The 6,000-nt window shown below is 41.9% G+C and overlaps 1 long non-coding RNA gene across 1 annotated transcript in view; it reads left to right on the top strand.

The window, feature by feature from the left end:
• Positions 1–2,154: 2,154 nt before the first annotated feature.
• LOC139039499 (uncharacterized) overlaps positions 2,155–6,000 on the top strand; it is a 28,355-nt gene continuing 24,509 nt past the window's right edge. The window contains exon 1 of the long non-coding RNA XR_011492802.1: positions 2,155–2,223. This is a non-coding gene — a long non-coding RNA (uncharacterized lncRNA). The remainder of the gene's footprint in view (positions 2,224–6,000) is intronic.

The following is a 6,000-nucleotide window of genomic DNA, read 5'->3' as shown; positions in this document are numbered from 1 at the left end:
AAGTGGGGATTTACTAAGTTTAATGAGGATGAATTTGAAAACATGGTGGCAGAAAAGCGGCTTATCCTGGATGGCTATGGGGTCAAATACATCCCTAATTGTGGTTTCCTGGACAAATGGCAGACTCTGCATCCATGAGAGCATTGGTGCTGTCTCCTCCTTAATCATGCTCACCAAAATAAATCCTACTTCCTGTCAAAAAAAAACATTATAGCATAATCCATACCATGGAATAGTATACAAAAATACAAAAAAATATAACATTATATACTCATATGGATCCCAAAAATGTTTTTAAATGAAAAAAGCAGGATACAGAACATTATGTAAAATGTAATGTATGTGTAAAATGGAGAAAAAGGAAAATAAGTGTATTTGTTCCCAACCAGTTATACCTGGGATAGTGTGCCTTGGGAACAGAGCAGATAGGTTATGAGGATGTGAAACAGATTTTTCACTACATGCCTTTTTACATTTCAAGATTTGAATCATATGAATATAAAACCTTTTACCAAACAGGTTAAAAAATAGATTAACTTTTAAAAAATCATTATAACTCTTACCTTTAGTAGCAGAAGTTCTGAGAGCAATTCCTTAGAATTAAATCCGCTAACAATGAAGAGAAAGCAGGAGGTTCATTTACAACAACTTCCAAAAATGTGACAAGAAGTACATTGAATGCATTATTCCATGATTCAGAGTGACAGAAGAACACTGTTCTGAACTGCAGCCCTACAAACAGCATTAGCACAGGGCTACCAACATGTGTACTGCACAGATAAATCATGTATTTTATCTTTTAACTTTACATAGAGGAGTCACTCATTCAGTCAGTAAAACATATTCCACCATGTACTAGACTGGTTCAAAAAAGGATTTTCAACAAGATAAACTTAAAGACAAACAGGAAGTTATTTGTTTATTTTTAAGCATTTTCTTAAAAATATTTTTCATGACATTTGAAATGATCAAACAGCCTCAATGGTTATTTGCTAAAATAGCAATTTTGCTGTTGCATGCCTGAAGCAGAGACAACTTTATTTTAAAATGGTCTGCTTACTACTAATAATAAAAAAATACTCTTCTTCTTGAAGGATCAGGTTTGAATTGTTCGGTTGGTAATGCCAAGGTAGCACAAAGATTAAAATGTTTCAATAAAACAGCAAACCTAATAACCAGAGGAGAATATTTTTTTGAGATTTTGGAAGCATTCATTTAGATATAACTGGAGAATATTATGTCAAATACCATGAACAGAGCAGATGGGATGTGACAGGTCCAATAGTAAGCATCCAGAGACGGTAGGTAACAGTGGACGGTAGTGAAAGATCAGTCCTACTACCATGGTGTGGGGATGGGAATCAAGAACTAGGAAGGGGTTTTTTGTTTTTAAACTTGGCAGCTAAAAATCTAAAAGATCAATTTATGTTTATACTTTATATACACATAACGGCCATGGGGCAGGTCCAGTACGGGTGAAAGATCAGCTTAGAGTTAAGTCTCGGGGGATGCAGAGGCTGATAGTCAGAAATCCAGAAAGAAGTCCTGTGAAGTCCAAAACACCTTAGCGGAGGAGAGGGAGATGGTTGTTCTCCTTCGAATGAGGTAAGCCCCCGGGACACCTAGGGGGTCTAGGACTCTGACTCACTCCCAGGAAGCCCCAAAGGAGAGAGAAAGTAACAGTGACGAGGCCGAATGCACGGAGTCACTAGGATGAGCGCTCCCCGCTTCTCTCTTCAGAGCACGGAACAGAAGCCCGAAACCCTGGGAGTGCCTCCCGCCTAGGGCACTCTTCCTTCCACCCTCAGGATGGGGATCACGACAGTCTCTTAGCAGATGCGGGCGAGGACGTCTCATTCGATTCCCTGATCTCCAGTTCCATGACAACCTTCTCCCCAGCCCAAGAGAGGCAGACAGGCGGGCGCCCGTCTCTGCACCCTGGAGAAAGAAATGGATGTGTGGTTAAGGTGACAATGCAGGCGACAGTCGTGTGCTGCGTCGGACGTAATCCTGCGCTGCGCATGCGGCAAAGCAAGGGAACCAAAGCCGCGCGGAGACAGAGGCACAAATACCCCGGAGGTAGCACTCTCCATCGCAACGTCGCGCGCAGCGCGGTATCACGTGACACCTGAGCCAGCCGTCTGTCACGTGATCCCTTGGTGGCGGCGGACCGTAGTAACACTTAGACGGTCACACGAGCCTCCGATGGTTCTCAGGCCTCAGGTCAGCTTCCATTACCTTTAGGTGTGCCTAAACTGGCGCCGTCCTCTCAGTTCTTGCTCCTGGGAGATGGGGATGCCCCCTCTTCATAAACGGGCACGATGTTTGAGCAGGCGGGAGGAACAGGTGCATAGGGCAGCGAGCGGAAGTCCGCACCCACACTCTATGACCAGAGAGTAGCCACGCGTGTCCCACAGTGCAACAGGCTCCGTTGCGGTCCTTGTGGTGACGTCGGAACACGCTTCCAGGGCAAGGGATATGGGGGCCCGACTCGGCCCCGAGTGGTATGTTGTTTCTCCCATGGCCGGCAGTGACCACGTATTGTGCGCCTTTGCTTCGGTTCTGTGGCCAAGGGCCTCCGCAGTCTGCTTCCCCGAATGCAGAAGTCCTCCGGAGGTCCCTCTTTGTCCATGTGCAGAGAAAAAATAGTTTGTAAACAACTGGAAAGAGTAGTCCAAAGCCTTACCTCTAAGAAGACTCCAGGCCACCCAGGCTTCCTTGTCAAGTTAAACCAAACATTATAAGGAAAACATAATTCCCAATTATTTCCCCTGTTTTCTTTCTTTATAAAAAAATTGTTTATTTGAATTACAATTTACAATGTTGTGATCATTTCAGGTGTCCAGCAAAATGATTCAGTTATACATCTATTCTTCTGAAAAGAACTGTATGTTGTTATATACTATTGAATAGTTTGCTGTGCCATACAGTAGATCCTTATTGTTTATATATTTAATGTATGGTAATGTGAATCCCAGACTCCTAATTTATCTCCCCCCCATCCTCTTTGGTAACCCTAAATTTGTTATAGCCGTAACTCCCACATTAATCAAATAATTCCAGAAAAATGAGCAAAAATTGGGAATGCTTTTTATGAGGGTTAGTGTAACTCTGATAGGAAAACTTGATAAGGACAGCAAATTGAAGGAAAATGACAGTTTCAGTTTTATTCAGAAATGTAGGTTCGAAAACTGATAAGCTAAATATTAGCCTAATTTAGTATTGGGCTCCTAATTACATAAGGAGAATAAAACATTATGTGTGTGTTAGATTGTTTTAACATCAGGATTCACATATTAATTTATTAATGGAGATAATATTATCTCAGTAATTGTAGACTAAATGTTTGAATCAAACACTCCCTGATAAATGCTCATGGAAAACCAGTGATGGAAGGGAAATTAATAAAAGGTATCTGCAGTAAACCATATACCAAACATCCTGTTTTAGTTGCAAAACATTTAAAGCTTTATATTCCTTTCATTGTTCTGTTGATGAACCTGGGATCTACGACTCTGGATTTTGCTGTTTCCATATACATGAGCATTTAAGCATATTTCTCTGTCCTCTCTGTTGCCTGCTAATTGTGCACACATGCCTACTCAGTCCTGTCTGACTCTGCAACCCCATAGGCTGTAGCCCACTAGGCTCCTCTGTCCATGGGATTCTCCTGGCAAGAAATATTGGAGTGAGTTGCCATTTTCTCCTCCAGGGGATCTTCCCAACTCCGGGATCTAACATGCATCTCCTGCATTGTCAGGCTTTAACCACTGAGCCACCTGGACTTCCCATCTTGCTGACGGGAGCTGGATTATTTTATGTCTTGAAACATAGTAGTCATAGTTATTTTATAACCTGTATCATGATAGTTTTAATATCTGAATTATTTTCAGATTCTTTTCTGCTGCCTGATAATGTCTGCTGTGTATGGTCTATGGTGTCTAGTTTCTCTGTCTTTTGCGGGGGTGGGGGGGCATTTGAGGAAAAAGTATTTGTGGCTTATTTCAAAGAGGACTTTTGTTTGTTCCTGCTGTGTGCCTTGACGCTGTCTTAATCTGAAACCAGTTTTCATGGGGGGATATTTCTTGGGCCATTGCTAACCCAGCTACAAATCTGAGCAAGAACTGCCCAGTGGCCTCCTCTACTCACAGATGGGATTTTTTTCTCTTCTTTTTTTTCCTCCTATTATAGTCAAGGTAAAAGCAAACTTTCCTAAAATTCAAGGGAACTAGTTTACACTTCCCCTTAGAGTATTGCTTATGAAATTACAGCTTAATATACAGAGAATCACTTAATACTATTTCACCTTAAATAGTCCTGGACCTTGGCTCCTTAGTCCATGCCCAGTGAAGCAACTAAAAAAATGAAAGGAGAAAAAAAAGCTAAATGTTCCCTGACTAGAAAGTGTCCTCAGGGCAAGAGTAGCTTTTGTGCTGTGGTGTCTCATTTGCTTCTTTAGGGTTCCTATTTCTCTTAACCTTTTGAGCTAATAATTCCTTACCTTCTTTCAGTAATTTGATGCTTTTGAGATTCTTTTTTTATAGTTTATCCATCATCTTTAGTCATTATCGGTGTGTATATTAGTATGAATGATCAAGTCCATCGTAACTGGAAGTAGAAATTTAAGATTTCATTACATTCTTTAGTTTCTTGCTTTTATATCTCAAGACTCCTTGCTAAATGTTACATTCTTTTATATACATGTATATATATAACATTTTATTTATGTGTTTATCGGCTATGCTGGGTCTCTCTTGCTGCCTAGGCTTTTCTCTAGTTCGGCAAGCAGGGTGTACTCTAGCTGCAGCGCGCAGGCTTCTCATTGCCGTGGCTTGGCTTCTCTTGTTGTGGAGCACAGGCTGTTGCTGCACATGAGCTTCAGTAGTTGCGGCTTGTGGGGTCAGTGGTTGTGGTTCCCGGGCTCTAGAGCACAGGCTCAATAGTTGTGGCACGTAGGCTTAGTTGCTCCACAGCATGTAGGATCTTCTGGACCGGGGATTGAGCCTGAATTTCCTGCATCGTCAAGCGATTCATTACCACTGAGCCACCTGGGAAGCCACAAAGGTTTTGTGGACAGTGTTAAAGAATTGTGATTTCATCCTGATAGTAGACAGAATCATTAGAAGTTTTTTAAGCTAGAAAAGATACTTGATCATATTTTTGCTTTTAGAGTACAGTGTTATTCTAGCTGCAAATGGAGAATGGGCATGGACACAAGTAGAAATGAAAGCTCCCGTTAGCAGATGACTATAGAAGTCCCAGGTAAGATGAAGACATGTTGAACTGTCGTGGTGATAGTAAAGATCTAAGGAGATATACTCACAAAAAAATTCAAAATGAAGGATCCTTAGGGGATGGGGATGTATTAATTGTGATGAGGTGATCAAGAGAGCTGCCAAGCTTTTCTGAAGAAAACTAGATTCCTCTGCCTTCTCACAGGAAAGCAAAGATTTATATTCTCCCTCTGGGATAAGGCTTTACTAGCCAGAAAGTGGTAAACGCTGATTGAAAGTTAGGTCAATATGAAACTTAACAGAGACAAACACAGATTCGGGGGGAAAGAGAAGAAAATCATGTAAAGGGGGCTAAGCAAAAGTTATGCAGCTTTCGGTACTCTTAGGCAAGTCAGAGTAGTTAAAGGAGTTCCGGCTGGGTACCTGCTTTCTGGACTCAGACCCTGGCTGCTCCTACATGCCCTCCCTTACCCTTCGACCCCAGGTGTCATCCTGGTTTCTGGGATCTGACCTCCATGCTCTGGTTCTCACCACTGTCAATACTGTCCCATGTGTGGTTTAGACACTCTCCACCATTTGGATGGAGCCCTATCTAGTTCCAGCCTCTGAAGCTAAAGCACAGTGACTGCCTACCCTGGTTAGGCAAAACTTGGTTTCCTGGTCAGTAACTACCAGTTACTGAGCATCCATTCTATCCACTCTCTACTCTGCATGGAAGCTCCATTTAGTCGTTTAATCCTGACAACTTTGAGGAAGAAGCATTATT

Source organism: Odocoileus virginianus, chromosome 18, assembly GCF_023699985.2.
Source record: "Odocoileus virginianus isolate 20LAN1187 ecotype Illinois chromosome 18, Ovbor_1.2, whole genome shotgun sequence".
In the NCBI taxonomy this organism is placed as follows: Eukaryota; Metazoa; Chordata; class Mammalia; order Artiodactyla; family Cervidae; genus Odocoileus; species Odocoileus virginianus.
Note: the sequence above shows the minus strand (reverse complement) of the source record. Positions and strands in the feature narration are given on the sequence as shown.